The sequence below is a fragment of the Acomys russatus genome, chromosome 12 (genome assembly GCF_903995435.1).
Source record: "Acomys russatus chromosome 12, mAcoRus1.1, whole genome shotgun sequence".
In the NCBI taxonomy this organism is placed as follows: Eukaryota; Metazoa; Chordata; class Mammalia; order Rodentia; family Muridae; genus Acomys; species Acomys russatus.
Genome location: NC_067148.1, coordinates 39,433,982 through 39,449,530, shown reverse-complemented (window position 1 = coordinate 39,449,530; position 15,549 = coordinate 39,433,982). Strand labels below are relative to the sequence as shown.

At 46.8% G+C, this 15,549-nt stretch overlaps 1 protein-coding gene across 1 annotated transcript in view; it reads right to left on the bottom strand.

Moving 5' to 3' along the window:
- Positions 1 to 14,791: 14,791 nt before the first annotated feature.
- Positions 14,792 to 15,549, bottom strand: part of Trpm8 (transient receptor potential cation channel subfamily M member 8) — a 104,341-nt gene continuing 103,583 nt past the window's right edge. The window contains exon 26 of the mRNA XM_051154292.1: positions 14,792 to 14,974. The gene's annotated coding sequence lies outside the window, so the exon portion shown is untranslated. The remainder of the gene's footprint in view (positions 14,975 to 15,549) is intronic.

Genomic DNA, 15,549 nt, shown 5'->3' with positions numbered 1-15,549 from the left:
AACTTCAACAGAGATGATTGATTCTGGTGTCAATATTTACTGCTGACTTTTCCTGTGGAAAAATTCCACGTTGAGGCCACTTTTGAAGTTTGGACCTCTCCGAGGGACTTTAGCCCACAGCAGGAGACATTCCCAGAGGCTTGGGTCTCTGTGTAGGATGTTTTTCTGTCTTTGCGTTTCATTCTTTTGGGGGAAGGTGGTATAACTGTAGACTCCATAAAATGGTGACTTTAAAGTGGTTGGGTATTTATTCCTTCCCAGGTCCTCTGTCTCTCCATGCCAACTCCCTCCCTTCCTAGAGACTGCACACATGGGGTGATTTTTTCCCCCTGTGTGCATAGCTCTGCCTGCCACCTCCAGTACACTACAGGGGCCGCGATTCAGAAGCCACAATGGCCATGTTTGTGATACAGAGCGTAATGAAGTGTGTGTTGACTATGAGTGAGCGCGTGAACACACCAGGTCTCCCTGAACTGTATTTCAGGTCTCTCATTTGGAGCTGGCACTAACTCCTGGTGCATACAAGGACCCAGAGCACGCTGCTACGAGACAATGGCCTCTAAAATTTGTAATTCCATTACTTTTAACCTGGTTTGAACTCAATTCCATTAGAGTCTTCCAGATTGAACTAACGTCACCATCTGGCTCCAAACACTCTGGTCTCATTAAATGAACTGCAGTAATAAAAGCAATTGCAGATGAGCAGGGGAGACGAAGGAGACACCCATAGCATCGTGTTGCCAGCACAGGGCTATTGATTTTGCTTGCCGCTTGCTGGGGTGAGGAGCGGGCGCTGGCTCTCTCAGATTCTCTCCGCTATAATTAAGTGTTAGCACCAGGCGTGCAGGATGGGCTCGGATGAGAGCTAAAAGGCAATGATTTAAAAATGTCCCCGCAGAATTCCATCATGTCTTGTAAACCCAGAAGATTAAAGATAAGCCATCCAGACATGCTCATGTTATGGGTGGTTTCTTGTTCTTCCTCCAATCTGCAGAAATGTGGGCCATGATCATCCTAGCAATTTTCTGCTTTCCCAACCCCAAATACTTGGCCAAGGTATTAACAATTAGGTGGCGCTAAGTGAAGCATTGTGTGGCGTTTTGCACACAGTCCCTGGAAATTGTATAAAGTACATCACAGACCGTTTAACAGGAGGACCTGGGAACACACTGAGCAAGGATGGATGGGTGGGTGGCTGCATCAACCACAAAGATGCAATGCTCTCCATTTTCCCCAAGGTCATTTCCTTTTTCTCATCTCTACTGTCATTAAATTATTTGCATGGGGGTGGGAGGTGGGGGTGGGATTACTAAATTTAGAACAAATGTAAAAATGGAATCTTCAACTGATTCCCAAACCACAGACTTCGCAGCTGCCTTCTAATTTCTTACAGCATCATGGTTTCTAAACTGAGCTCCGTGGCCAAGAGTCTGCTTGCTAGTCTCGGCTCAGTGTTTCTGGAAACATCGGGGCTGCCATCAGGATGGTCGTCATTTGGCAGCAAAGCCCACAGACAACCTCAACACACCGTCCCAGGACTTTGCTGAAAATGTGCATTTTCTAGACCCATCCAGAAGCACCCAATGGAGACTCCAGAGAGATGACGGGCTGCCTTTACTTGACAGAAGCATGCACGCACGCACACACGCATGACCACCCGTATGCACGCACGCTGTGATTCAGATCTACATTCATGCCTGAGAAATACTAATACAGAACAGAGATTATCAGCCAGGGGACTTTGCCCATATGAGGGTTACAGCTTGAATATGAAATGCTGCTCAGAACCCCGCTACCCCGCTACCCCGCCCAGCTGCCACAGACCCTTGTGTAACAGGCTACCTCAGCCGGTGGTCCTACTAGCTTCTGGAAGCAGGGCCTCCACAAAGGAAGTGTCTCAAAGGAGGTGCACCCCAATGAACACTTCCTTCCTCTTTCTCTCCAGCTCTCTCTGCTTCTGGCTTCCTTGACAGGAGCAGCTTCATGACTCCATAGTGCCCCCTCACCCCCCACCACCACCATATTCTGATTAACCACAGGCAATTCAGCTCTTAAGAAAATTAAGAATTTGAAAAAACTTCCTGCTGTTTGTGTACACAGTAGCTGCACTATTTTGCCTCCCTATTAACAATGTTCAGAGGTGTTAGTGTCCACAGATCTTAGTTGTTTTCTCTCCTCTGGATAACAGTCATCCTAACAAATGTCAAGTGAAACTCTGCCTTCAATTTGCATTTTCCTCATGATGGGTGGTTGCGCATCTTTTCATACCCCCATCAGTCATCTACCCATCTCCTAGCTTGATTCATTTGAATCCTTTAGTTAGGATAGCTAAAGTCTTGCTAATTTGATGTCTTCCAGTGGTATCAAGCGGTGGGGCTAGTTCTATTGCTCTTCACAGTCTCTCTAAGCATGTAGAGAAAGGCTGGGCCCACCAGCACCCCAAGATGAACAAAACTCCAATAGTTCCTCAGTCACTCAATCAGCCACAGCATTTGTTATACGTTCCCCACTCTGAATCCCCAGATAGAAACTGGGAGTTGGGTTTCCCCTCCTACCTATTTGTTGTGCTGTGTTGGGTATGGGAGTAGGAAAGAGGGTTCCTGACAACTTCCCTAGTGACTCCTAGACAGCTGGCTTCATTCTCATGGAGGGGCCAGACCCCTTCACCAACTCTAGCCATCCTTGTGAGAGGAACTCACTATGAAGGAGAACTGAAAAGAAGTTGTGCCTGCAGAGACAGATTGACTGATTAGAAGTTCAGTACTGTGGAGAGATTGGAAATATTACAGGTTAGAAGCTAATCTTATCTTGGGCTAGATTTAGCCCCTGGAGTGGCCATTTCTTGCCCAGCTTTCTGTCTGAACTAACATCTTGTGACAAATAAGTCGAACCTTTTGAAATCTATTGACTTAGCTTCCACCGACCCAGAAGCTAAGAATGACATCAGACAGCATCTTGGACCTTTAGAAAAGATTCCCATCTTACTGTAACCACCTCTCACATGTACCCACCAGTGCATTTTAAACTTGCCATAATTTATGACTTTTCTCTGTTCTATAAAACTATAAAAACTTCATGAAACTTCTTCCACATTAAAACATGACATTTAGGGTAACCTAAATCTGTGTTCCCTGGTCATAGTGTCTCAAACCGGCCCCGGAAAAAACCATCTCTTGTTCCCTTGGGTTTTTGGGTCAATACTGCTCTGTGATGTTAAATTAGTACCTACTTTGTGAGAAGACTCTGAGGCTTACTTTCCTGTTGGGTGGCATCAGTGTCAATCAGCTTGTGCTCAGAGGTGAGCAAGGCCAGACAGAGAAAGCTCTGAAGGGCTTATACATGTAAAGAAACTCTCCCACCTTCAACTCATTGGCTAGAGCTGGCTACATGGTTCTGACTTACTCCAACTTTGGGATCATCCTGGAAGCATGCCGTGTCTTGTATTCTTAAGGTCTATGTAGTGTTTGGACAAGAATGGCTCCCCATAGGCTCACGTATTTGAATGTTTGGTCATTATGGAGTGGCATCACTTGAGAGTGATTAGGAGGCGTGACCTTGTTGGGGTACATGCAACTTTGTTGGAGGAAGTGTGTCACTGGAGAATGGCTTTGGGGTTTTAAAAGCCCAAGCTAGTCCCAGTGTCCCTCTCTCTCCCTGCTGACTGCAGATTCAGATATAATATAAAGCTCTCAATTTCCTCTTGAGCACAATGCCTGCCTGTATACTGCCATGCTCCCCACCATGATGAAAATGGACTAAACCCCTGAAACTGTAAGTAAGCCCAATGAAATGCTTTCTATTTTAAGATATGCTGTGGTCATGGTGTCTCTTCACAGCAACAGAACACTGACTAAGCCAATAGACAAGTAAACGGGAATCACAGAATACTAGTGACAACCGTGAAAGGCCATGTGCTATCCTGTGGACAGGGTAGTCAGGATCACAAACAAACCACACTTCTGTGGCCATGGAACATGGGTGGGGGGGATGTAAAATAGCTCTTCTGGGAAGATGAAGAGTTGAAGAAATTCCATTGTACAGAAGTGAGATTGGGAGATGGGACAGAAAAGAGCCAAGGCACTGAAGTCATGAAATAGGAGCAGAAGCCCACCATCTTGAAATTTGTAAATAAAAAGCAGAAGGGAAAGCAAGCAAAACCTTTTTTTTTTCCAAAAGTCATAAGTGGTGACGTCAGCTCTAGGTAACATGTGGTGGGCAAGGATTACTGCTTTTTAATACGCCTTATATTCTTGGTTTTCTAAGATAGGCCAAATATTATTTCTTTTATGAAACAAAATTGAGGTTGGCTTAAATGTAGGATTTAAGCCTGAGAATTAAGAGTAGAGAGACATGTAAAAGAAAGGCAATCACGCACATGCTTCTCAGGAGACTGCCTCAAATACAACTCCAAAAAAGAAAAAGAAAATCAGCTGGATGTCTCAAGACTAAAAGAAATACCCAAGATATTTAACATAGACGATCCATTTCTCTTTAAAATGCCACATAGCACCATGTGTCATCGTGTCACTGGCATATTGAATCTGGCCTGTCTTCACAGATACCAATGAGCAGAGACAAGGGTTCAGTCTTTAAACTGTGTTTTATGTAGAGACCTGGCAATCTGAGAAGGCAGCAGATTAACAGTCTAAAAAATTACTCTGCCTTCCAGCTCACCAGCCAACAGATATGCAGGGAGAATCAGAAGGCTGGAGAGACACAGGCGTGGGTTAGGCATCCTGGACCAGTCTTGGGATGTCTTTGAGACTTGTGATGTCTGTCTCTCGTTATCACCCCCTGCACTCTTCCCTCATTCTCTGCATGTGTGGGCTCAGGCACTCCTCCTCTTAATGTGTGCTAACATCAGCTTGCACTCCTCCGGGGCATCTGGGATGGAGGAGGGTTAACTCAAAACAAACAGACCATTAACAGTGTCTGTGCTGAGCTATTAATGTGTGTGTGTGTGTGTGTGTGTGTGTGTGTGTGTGTGTGTGTGTGTGTGTGTGTTAACTCCAGCCTCCAATATGGAATTTAAAAGGGCCCCTGCCTATCCCTCCATCTGCTACCAATACTTTTGGGGAGAAAAGGAAGAAGGGATGTGGTGGGATGGTTTACCAACTCTTCCCACTCCATGTCCTCTCGTGAAGCAGCAGGACTGAAGGCCTAAGATAAGTCTGTGGTCAGGTTCCATCCTACAGTCAGCAAGCACACTTTCAGGGCACAGGAAGTTGAAGAACTGGATGACCTCCACTGAAGAACTGTCAGTCACACTAGAGAGATGTTCTGTAGAAGATTCTAGAAGAGTGTACCATGGGTGGATTTGAGGTAGTTAGGAAAGGTTCTCCTGAAAAAGCAAGTCTTGATATATGAGCTAAAGGGTGATTCAGAATGAATGAGAGAAAAAACCAGGGCAAGAGAGCTCCAGACAGACAGACTAGGCGACGTAGGAGCTCTGGGGCAGAAACAAATATGTCACTCCAGAAACGGAGTCACACAGTTTGCCCAGAGTAATTCCTCTGCATTTCTCTAGGGCAATCATTGATAGCATCTGGAGCCCTGGGTAGAGGCACACAGTTTACCTAAGGTTGCTCTAGAGCAGTGTTCTTAACCTGTGGATTGCAACCCCTTCAAGGGTTTAAAGATCTTCTCACAGGGTGTCACCTAAGACCATTGGGAAACACTGACACTTACATTAAAATTCAAAACAGAAGCAAAATTGCAGTTATGAAGTAGCAACTAAAGCAATGTTATGGTTGGGGGGGTCATCACAGCATGAGGAACTGTACGTATTAAAGGGTCACAGCATTAGGGAGCTTGGGAACCACTGCAGTCTGGTGTAAGGAATTAAAAGCATCCTGAGCCCTCGGTGGAGTCACACAGTTTGCCCAGGGTAATTTCGCTGCACCATGTCACTCTAGAGTAACCCTCAAGAGCACCTTGAGCCCTCTTAATGGTGTCTCATGAGAAACAGAGTCTTGGAGCTCAGGATGAGGCACAGAGGCATGCCTCAGGTGAGCAGGAACATGGCAAGCCAAGGTAGGAGACACGCACCAGACTCATTTCAGAGCCTCCTACCTGAGACTGAGTTATTTTTGTTAACCAGGCAGACAGCTGAATGAGAGTTGCTGGGGATCCTTCTGTTTCCACTGCAGCCTGACAGCCGGGATCTTTGGGGGGTGAGGAAGAAGTCACTGCTTGCTCATGCCAAGATGATAGTCCAAAGTGGGCAAGAGTAGGAGGAGCAAGGAAAAACAGAGATGCTTGGGTTTAAAAAAGCATTGTCAGGACAGCCTGGAGGTCAGGGGAGGAGGGAGGGAGAGAGAGAGAGACAGAGAGAGAGGCAGAGAGAGACAGAGACAGAGAGAGACAGAGAGGCAGACAGAGACAGAGAGATAGGCAGAGAGAGACAGAGAGACAAAGACTGAAATACACAGAGGGAGAGACAGAGACAGAGAGACAATAGTGAAGATGTCTCCATGTAGCCAGCCAGTTGGTCGAATATGGAAATCTAGGCTGGATATCTGAGAACACATGCACACGCTGAGAGTGGCTCTGAGTCCACCCCTCCCTCCACCTCTCAGCCTCATATTTTCTACTCCAGATCCAGCTGGCCAGATCTCTTTTCCCTGTCTGCTCACCTGGCCTCTAACGCCTACACATCCCCCTCACTTTGCCACCAGCAGCAACTTCATCCCCACCCTCAAAGATGGCTGAATAACAGAGGAAGGATCTCTTCTCTCAGATCGAAGGGGGAAAGGAGGGAGGAGAAAGAGCCCCAGACTCTCTCTCTCTCTCATCTAACATCTGCCTCGTTTACAAAAATAACACAGAGGCATTCAATGACCAAGAAGAAAGAGAGCATGGATGGCCTCACCAAAGGCATCCTTCCTTCCCTCTGTCCAGAGATGAAACACCACTGTCCCAGAGAGGGCACAGCCTGCCTGATTATTTTGTTCAAGGCCTCCTTTCTCTAATGAGCTCAAACTGCAGGAGGTGGCTCAGTCCAACCCACCAGAAGGGACCTTGCATCTCGGAGACCATGAACTATGAGAGAATTAATCTGGACCCGTCTAAGCCCCAGGCACACAGTGGGCGCCGGATCAAACTGATGGAAATGAACTCACCTCCCCTCCAAGTTCAAGCCATGTGTGCTTCAGCTCTGGTGATGAACGCCTCCTGGCTTCTAATAGGCTGAGGAACTGTGCCACTTAATTACAGAAGGATCAGAAGAGCAAACCTTTAAAAAATATATATACAGGATTTTGGAGCTAGAAGGTGGAGCACTCTCAAGAGCAGGAGAGAAATTGTTTCCTGACTTGGAAATGGCCCACACTTGGAGTGAGAGCTCTGAAACCTCCCGAGATGCTGAAGGACAACACAGGTCAGAGCCAGGAGCTGGGCTTTGAAGGACCCGCGCGGGTGATGAAGGGCAGGGGTTCTGAGGAGAAGGGCTGTTGTAATGTTCTGTTGCCCTGGGGTTCTCCCACAGGGTAGGCTTCCTCTCCTGTCCCCATACCAGTAACTCCAGAGTCTCATCACTTCTGCATCAGTAGGGTGCTCACCTCAGAATAAAGCATGCATTGCCTGGTGCATCTGCTAAATTGACAGCCTAGGATGGGCATCCAAAAAGATGCTGGAGAGCTCCAGTCTCAGAGTGTATTTGTCAAGGTTGTCTAGAGTGACAGGACATATAGAGTGAATGTATGTATGTATGTATGTATGTATGTATGTATGTATGTATGTATGTATGTAATCTGTGTGTATTATTTACACACACACACACACACACACACACACACACACACACACACACACACCTGCCAATGAGCAGAAGGTCCAAGAATTCAGTAGTTGTTGAGGCCAAGAGGCTGGATGTCTCAGCTGGTCTTCACTGTGTGCCAGAATCCTGAAGAAGTAGGCTCTAATTTTGGTGAAGGAATGTGCTTGCCAGCAAGGCCGAGAGCAAACAGGCAAAAAGAGCAAGCTTCCTTCTTCCATGCCCTTTACATAAGCTTCCAGCACAAGCTGTAGACCAGATTAGAGGTGGGTTTTTCTACCTCAAAAGACCTGAATTAAATGTGTGTCATCCCACTGCAAAGATCTGTATTAGAAGCTATCTTCTCATTTCAAACGATGAAGCAAAAAAGAATCCCTCGTAGCCGTTATTGGGTTTTAGCTCATTCCAGACATAGTCAAGTGGAGAACCAAGAATAGCATCACACACAGAGAAGCCAAGAAGGCTCTGGAGAGGCTGTCCGTGGTGGTGGTTTTGCCTCTATAAGAGGACATATCAGGGGCTGAGAGCAGCAAGGCTGAAAACAGCAGCCCTCTCCATACAGCTAGAAGGATGCCTGCTCTTTCATTCTTCATTCATCTCAGAAAAAAATGAATGAGGCATCATTGGGGTTTGCCATCAATGAAGTGAAAGTAGGAGAGAAGGAGGATGAAAGTGGAGGCTGGGAGCAGGCTACAGCCAACAGGGACATAAGCATCTCACCATCGAGGGACAAGAGATTCTGAAAATTTGATAAGTATTGTTGTTGTTGTTGGTGGTGGTGGTGGCGGTGGCAGTGGCGGCAGTGGCAGTGGCGGCAGCGGCAGTGGCAATGGCAGCAGCAGCAGCAGCAGCAGCAGCAGCAGCAGCAGCAGCAGCAGCAGCAGCAGCAGCAGTAGTTTTTACTCAGAAACAATAAACCAAACAAACTGTGGAATTTTACTTTTATTTATGTAAAATCATTACACATGCTGCTCCTGGCCTCCTAAGTTAAAAGTGCTACTGACTTTTTTTTAATGTAGGAGCCTGAAGTTTTGTTATTTCAAAGTGTGAATGAAGCCCACTGCTGCATGCAAACGCACTCCAGGCTGAGGGCAGGAATGGGCCTTCAGTGCCCTCACACTGAACAGCCCCCTGTGCTCCTGTAGGATCCACATGCCTTGTCTCCGAGTATAGCTCCTCGAGCACAGTTGCTTTAATTTCCCCTGGGGAGGCAAACACCCATGATATGTGCAGGCTGATTGCACAGGCTCACATCATGAAACATTTGCCAAGAACACAGAAATAAAGTCTGCAAAACACTTGGAAGCTCCAATAACCAACATAGTGCGAGGGTGGACCACAGGGCACTCCAAAGGTAGCATTTGAGGCCAGGAGAGACAATGGGAGCTTGACTTCTCAAGCACTGGCCACCCTGTGTTTTCTGTGCCTCAGCCCTTCCTTGTCAGTAATTCTATTCTCCCTATTGTGGGTTCTGGGTGTCTCCTGTCTTCTTCCTCAGAGCTAGTCCCACTTACTAAAGCCCCCTCATAGCTCATGACTCGATTACAGCTATGGTCAACAGCTGTTCCCTATGGATTTAGGGCTGGATCCACCCACAATAATGCATACAACTTATGGATCAAATGAATGGTTTAATATACAAATGAAAAAGTCCAGGTCTTTTTCTTGTAAAAAGCTTCTGATCCAGCGGAGAAAGAGATCTGGGATGGTGATGATTTTTTTTTTTCTGTTTCCAGTGGACTGGGTTTTATTTCTGGGTGTCTGGGAGTGTATTGCAGGATGGGGTTCATGTATGCATTGCTGTAATCAGTAGAGACATTTCCTTCCCTAGGGTGGGTGGGCATCATCTATCCCCATCTCTCTCTCTCTCTCTCTCTCTCTCTCTCTCTCTCTCTCTCTCTCTCTCTCTCTCTCTCTCTCACACACACACACACACACACACACACACATCTGACTAGTAAGCTTCAACATTGACCTTTCCTGGCCCCTGGACTGGGACTGGTTCCTAAGACAGGAGGATTCAGGATGGACCTGCAAACTGCCACAGATGGTGGATTGTGGGACTTCTTAGCCTAATAAACCCCATTCCAAAAACACCTTCTGTTGGTTCTAGAGAACTCTGTCACATGATCCTCCACAATGCCTCATAGATAATAGGCTGCCAGGGTTGTCACCAAATCCACAGACTGGCTTCCGTCCTCATGTGAGGAAGAACTGGTGGGCTGGGAACACAAGGGAATATGTGCGCTTAGCTAGGCTGAGAAATCATCTCAACTAGGCAAGACAAGAGAAGGAACGTGGGCCCAGAAGGCATCTCAGGACATGTTAAAGAGTCAGGGCATGCCATCCAACCACATAGCCCTTGATGTGTGCCTGCAGTGTCCATACAGAACGGATGAGACAAACCAGCTGACATTGTCTCTCCCTCAAGCACTCCATAGCCCAGCCGGGGGGGGGGGGGCATTCTAAACAGACTACATGGGGGATCAGTAAGCACAGCTTCCCTCCCAACCAGGATGGTGGATGAAGGATGGGTTATAGGTCTGTCAAGGTGCTTAGGTTTGCATCTAGCATGAGGTGATCTGGGGGGCCATGAGTGAGGGAGTTGGGGAGGTTACATGAGAAAGAGATGTCAGAAGTTGCTCTGGGAGCAGAGTCCAAGGCAGGCTGTCTGGAGGGAGTGACTCTCTAGTTGGACTCTGACCAAAGCATAAGAGGTAACTAGAGGTGAGGCGGGGGGGGGGTGGGGGGTGGAGGGGGAGGGGAGTTGAAGAGACTTTAGGTAAGAGAAATAGTAGAGAATAGTGGGATATGTCTCCCAGCATGATGGATACATAGGACTTCACAGCCTGGCATAATGTGGCCCATGTTCTAGAAGATTCTGTGTTATCTCCTGATTGGAGTACTTTATATAGGAACGTATGAGTGTATGGACGCAGTGGGAGGGGTCAAACCCAGGATCTCATGCACATTGGACAAGTGCTCTACACTGAGCTTTAGTTAAGCCAAGACATGTAACTTTACTTATTGACTTTAAACTTCTTGCTGGTTCTTTGTTACCTTCACACCATCCCACTCATCTCCTCCTCCTCCTCCTCCGCCTCCTCCTACCTGCCCTCCACTCTTGCAACCTCTCCTTATCCCCATCAGAGGAAAACAATCTCACTGTGGAAGTTGTACTATGTCCAACAACTTCACATGCCCCCACCCCACTGCTGGATTCCTAGCAGTCACTACCCATCTTTAGTCATACAAGCGCTGTTCTCCACCCTATACTGTTTCCTGAGGCATTTCTACACTTCAAACACCAGATGGTCTCCTATAAGGGGGGCGTTCATAGGAAGCCAGTCTTCTCATTGCTATGGCAGGGCCACATCCTGAGAGACCTCTCTCACTCCCCTACCCTCGGTCTGAGTCTCTCTGTGTTCAAACCTACCCCTGTGTTTAGTTAGCGTTCCTTTTGGTGTTGGCTCTCTGTCTTAAGAGTCACTTCTTCTACCCGAGTAGATTTTAAAATGGTGGAAAGCACAGCCTGCCAGTTCCTCCTGATTATTTTAAGCCATTCTCTTGCCAATTAAGTGATCACAGGAGAGCACTTTGCCATGTAAGAGAAGTGAGAGGAACTTCACAAACAAGACTTCTGTAGGGGAAAATGCAAGCTGGCAAAACACGTTAGTGCTGTTAGCGTGGATGCTTTCCCCATAGCCCAGCTGGCCCCCAACTAGCTGAGCTGCAAAGCTGTCTGCTCAGGTTTGACAGGCGAACGGGGCAGGCCACCAAACTCTGAAAAATTTGTCGCCAGGAAAATAAAGTCCCATGTCCTCGTGCCTGGGGCAGTGGGTAGAGAAGGACAGCAGGAGGTTGGCCTCCAGTGCCCAGCTCCAACAGGGACCAACCCCCTGACTTGTGAACACTTTGTTTTCAAGACAGAGGCTGTAGGCAGCATCCGTCTCCATGACAACCACACGTCTCCTGTGGACCACAAAGAAGCAGGTGGGAGAAGATACATTTCCCCGATTCCTCCTGGGGTGGGGGTGGAATGTGCCTTAGGAGCAGAAGGATTCGGGAATACTATCAGAGACATATCTATATCCAGCATCTCTGGTCCCATGCTGGGCACAGGTGGCTGTACTGTGGAGTGTGGTTGTGGATGACAGACACCCATGTTAGGCAAGGATAATCTGCCAGCCTGCTGAGTTGCCTACATCCGAACCCCTGTAACCTCTCAACACACTAGTAAGTAACACAATCAATGGGGCAGGTGCCTCTGAGTCCGTGAAGCTGGAGACCCTTAGGTTACAGATGGGTGCCCTAAGCAAACAACACCTACCGTGGTAGTTTCTAACACTTGATCTCTAGAAGGTTATGTTGTTTAGGGAGGTTTAAGAGATGTGGTCTTTTTTTTTTTTTTTTTTTTTTTTTAACTCTTTATTTATACAGTGCTCTGCTTGCATGCATACCTGCACACCAGAAGAGGGAACCAGATGTCATTATAGATGGTTGTGAGCCACCATAGGTGTGGTCTTGATGGAGAAAGACAGGCCTGCTTTGAGATTAAGATTCCCTTGCCACTTCTAGTTTGCTCTCTCTGAACCATGTGTATGGTTCAGCTTTCTGCTCCTGTTGCCATGCCTGCTGTCTGCTGCCCTGCCTCCTTGCCATGACAGATTCTTAGCCCTCTAGAACCATAAGCCCAAAGAAACTCTTCTATAAGTTACTTTTGATCATAGTGTTTTATCACAACAGAAAAGTAGTTAATACACCTACCAAAAAGTGGACCACAGTATCTAAATCTCTTGATGCCAACTGCTACTGCCGGCACTCTTGTTTCTGCTTGTACTCGGCATGGTCCAATAATCATCCCTGTAATTCAAATCCCTCTAAGAATGACTGCAACTCAGCAAAGAATGGCTTTTATTTTATTTTCCACTCTCACTAGAATGACATACATAAACATGGCAATTCCTCCACGGCTTCACGCTCTCACGCACTGGCTGAGGCCGTGTCGCAGGGTTCTCTGGAACTGTGCACAAGACCACAGATGGTTAGTACCAGACCAAAGGATGTAGCACCTTTGATTTGACAAATAAGCAACAACACATGTAGCTATTTCATGGCTACATTAGAAATTATGACGTCATGTGCATGCGCATCCTGCAGAGCAAGCTTGTGGAGATCCCCACCGAACGCGAGCAAACCCTGAGCATTGTCTAACTCTTCTTCAGGGTCAGTCAGCAGGAGCACCCTGTGTACACAGACTCTTTTCTTAAGCTGGTGGAGACATGGTGTGGAAATATGAACATGTGAACACATGCATTAAGCAGGGGATGACAGATAGACTAAGCTAATTTAGTCTTACAGGGACTTCTAGATCTCATTTACTTCTCTTATTCATAATCCTTACTTGAGTTGAAGGTGAAGGCCTGGGACGGGCTTTCTGTCCTCGCAGTCTGTGCACTGTCACAGGTTTTATTTTTCGCAAAGCCCTATGGAGAGGACAGACCTTCCCCCTGGTGGCGTCAGACATGGTAAGCACCTTGGTCATCAGGGTGGAATGGAAGTGGAACGTTCTCACTAACAGAAAAATGTTCAACTTTCCATCCATTGGCTGTTTTCATTGTATACAATTGTCCCATCCGCCCTCTGCTCCTGAAACCCCAATGAGTCAGAGTCCTGTGAGGCCAGGATGGGTTTAGCTAGAAGGCATCCTTTATTCCTCCACTCTGTGTTGGCATTGTGCAGGGCGCGAATAGCCCGACCAAACAAAAATAAACACATCTGGGTTAGTGCTTCGGTCACCCTTCTACCTAAATATTAATTCAACAGCTTCCTGCTGAGGGTCGCTCCTTCAGTTGCTGAGTGTGTGGTTTACGAAAAGGCTGAAAAGCTAATTATGAGTGCTAAAGCTGACTTATTCCCTCTCAGCACAGATCTACCACTGATCCCAGACAAGGGTAGGGGTGCAGCGCTCACCCAGATAACCACTCAGGGCTTGTACCAACCACATCCCAATACTCCACAAAGCTGAAGCAAGAATGTTGGCTTCTTCCTAAGGTGAGAGTTAAATATAATATCATATCTTAATAGAGAGAGCGCCACATATCTTATGTCTTATGAATAAGTCAGTAAATCCTACTTTGCTATACACTGGTGAAAAAGCCTTGCAAGTGGCTTGATAATCAACAGATATATTCCAAAGACTCTAGTGTCCTAGATAGGAGATTTCTTGATGCTCTTAATGTGGAAGAAAGAGTCATGCACAAAGATCAGCTATCAATGACCTACATTATGGAAATTGCTAGAGGTTTGGATATTACTGAATTACTGATTACACTTGTACAGACCGTGAAAAAACACCTTTGATAAAATAGCTGATGAAAGGGCCAATATATGCAGATGATGACGCGTACGATTTTAAAAGTGAAGTGTAACATGCATAGAAAACGCTGGATTTGGGAAAACACACATAAGTGTGAGCAATGGTTACGCGAGGGAGTGGGAGGTTGTTTATGTACATTTATGTCATCTAACTTCCTCTAATATCCAGTCACTAATCTTAATGGGGAAATAATGAGAGAGTGGAGGAGGGGCATACCCAATGGGGGGGATGGGCAAATAGGCCTCTCAAGGGCTCCTTCTGGGGTGGCCCCTGTGGCAGGAGTCCTGGTGAGCCCAGAAGCCACTGCCTTGGTGCCCCTCCTCTGATATGTGAGAAAGGAGAAGTCGCCCTGGGGTATTTAGAATATAGCCTCATTTGGAGGAGTGGGGGCCAGGACTTTTTAACAATATGTCAATGGATTTATCATACAATGCAGAAAAAGAGAACGTAGAAAAGAAACACAATAACAGTATAGGTATAAAATCAGGGGCAGAGTCCTAGTCATGGGCCATGCAAAGGACAAAGGTGGGAAAGTTCAAAGGGCAAAGAAGGTGTGAGAACATTTGAGCACTCAACATCATCAGTACAAGGCTCTGAGATGCAGAAAATGCAGGCAGCGTTACAGAGGAACACATGATCCTTTGCACCCCTCTTCATGGGCAAGGTCCTCCATACACTGTGCTCCCTGACCTACGCCCTAGAGAGTGGCCATGAGTCATCAGCTATGTGCTCAGGGGCCTGAGAAATCCTCCTTTATAAGTCAATAGCAGTACTGATCATCAGTGTCCCATGAGCCTCCGCATCCAGATGGCTGATTTGACCTGTGAAAACAAAGAAGATGGTGGACTCAGAATGATTTTCACACCTCCCCCCTCTGACAGCACAGGCTTGTTTCAAACGGTGTTGGGAAGAGGTCTGGGCATGCCAGCAAAACTAAGAGGTTAGCTGGTGGCATTAGCTGTGCTGGGAGTCCACCCGCGTGAGCTGTGTGAGCTTCACTGAGCAAGGCCCAGCTCATCCTATCTAAGTTAAGCCTCAGAGAACCAATAAGGACTTTATTTGCTCAGGGGTTGCTACATAAAATCAAAATTGAATAGATAACCAAGTTGAAAACAGAAACATTTATCAAAATGCAGCTTTCAAATGACTTGCAGAGGATTGTCCAAAAGCTCCCTCTTTCAGAAAGAAAGTGAAACAGTGAAGCCAGGAGACCGTTCTCTGGAAAACAGGCCATCTCCAAGAACTTTCCCCCACTTATGGTGCTTGGAGAGGCTGCCCACTCCTGAGGAACAAAGTAGAGAAAGCAAATGCTTGCCCTGGGGTCTTACTTCCAGCTATAGTGTAGGAGAAAGAAAAGAATTGATACAGTGGATGGACCAAAGGTTGACACAGGGAT